Here is a 1,791-nt window from a genome sequence, read left to right as displayed (position 1 = left end):
TGTAGTCATATAATCAAAGTTAAGGATATCTTTCTTTTGCAGGAAGTAAGGGTGTTGTTAGGACCATTCAGCTCAATCTGGTAGGTAGCCATGTCTGCAACATGTTGCTTTTTCTTCTTGAAAAATGTATTGGCTGGTTACCAGTGGTTCACACCTGTAATCCTAGCTAATTCAGGGGGCTGAAATCAGGGAATCATGGTTTGAAGCCAGCCTCCATAGGAAAGTCCATAAGACTCTTATCCCCAATTAACCACTAGAAAACTGGAGTAGTGCTATGGCTCAAGTGATAGAGCATTAGCCTTGAGCAAAAGAGCTCAGGGACAACACCCAGGCCCTGAGTTCAAGCCCCAGGACCAATAAAAAATGTGTTGGACAAGAGAGGAGTTTCTTCTTCAACATTGCTGCAATTTAAGAAGGAGAAATTCTCTCTTTCTTCAGCAGTCTGGTAGCTCTGTTTCAATCAATATAGAAAAATGAGAAAGGTTTATAGTGTTAGATCTAAGTTTGGGCCCTTCCACCATTCTTTGGGAGGATGATCATTTCCTGCTGCATCTCATCTGTGAAATGGAAGGAATGATACTGGTCATAGAGCGGGGAGTAAATTATGCAATACATCAAAGGGCTTGGCACAGTGTGTGTGGACATAATGGATTGCTCAGATGTGCTTGCTAATTATAGTCAGAGAACATGGAAGCAGGTATTCAGGAAAAATTCTTTACAGCATGCCCATTTTGACCCTGACTTTTTTTTTTTTTTTTTAGCAAACTCCCCGAGTACCACCTCATTTTGCTGATCTCCTTTCCCTTTTGTATTTTACCTTCTGCTTCTACATACACAAGTCATACTTACCTATACAAATAACCTACTTGCCTTGATACTAGTGTTCCAAAAAATGGTATCTGTTAAATTTCTTCCTGAAATTCTACCTTGCTAGATTTTTCCTGAAGAGTATACTGGAACTGCTGTTTTGTTTTATTAGTATATGAAATTCTGTTATCTTCTTATTCCCTTCTTATCTTTCTCCCATCTTCTTGGCTATGCCACTGGTACTATTAATCTCACACTAACCTTACTCATTTGTTTATTCATTTATCCTTCTATTCATTTTTTTTCTCATTCAGTCATTCAGTGAGTAAGTATTTTTATCAACTATAAAAAACCCGAGTCAGCATTAGACAGCTAACACATATCTCAAGAACAGAAGCAGAATAACATAATGTTTTAGGTGGGTGGTGTCTAGTATCGAAGTACATTATATGCATGTATGAAAATAGAATAATGAAACCTATTAATATTTGTAGAAAAATAGTACAAGTAGGGAAGTAAGGGTATTAAGATGCGTGGGATCAAAAGCATATATAGAATTATCATGATGAAACCTATTTGTGCAATTTATTTACACCAATCAAAACCAATGAATGATTGCTTTAATAACAGAGACCAACTTTTTTTTCTCATCTTTAGCTCCAATGTGTTCCCTATGACAGATCTTGACAAGTTTGGGTAGAAAAGACTTCAGTTTCTCATCTGTAAATTGGGAACAGTGTATTTTCCTACATTGCAGGGTTGTTGTTGAGAATACATAAGATAGATAGTGAAGGCAAAGTGAACACACTGCTTGACATGTAAGAATAAGCATCCAATCAACATTAGCTTTTGTGGTGATGGTGGTGGTGGTGTTGTTGATTTTTCACTGATCTGGTTTTTCATGAACTTCAGACTTTGTAGGGATATCACCTAAGTGTCTACGGAATGACTGAAAATGTTAAAGCAGATTGATGACTAGGTTTT

This window comes from Dipodomys spectabilis, unplaced genomic scaffold (assembly GCF_019054845.1).
Source record: "Dipodomys spectabilis isolate Male_0828 unplaced genomic scaffold, ASM1905484v1 ptg000145l, whole genome shotgun sequence".
In the NCBI taxonomy this organism is placed as follows: Eukaryota; Metazoa; Chordata; class Mammalia; order Rodentia; family Heteromyidae; genus Dipodomys; species Dipodomys spectabilis.
The sequence above is the reverse complement of the archived record's forward strand: the minus strand, read 5'-3'. Positions refer to the sequence as shown.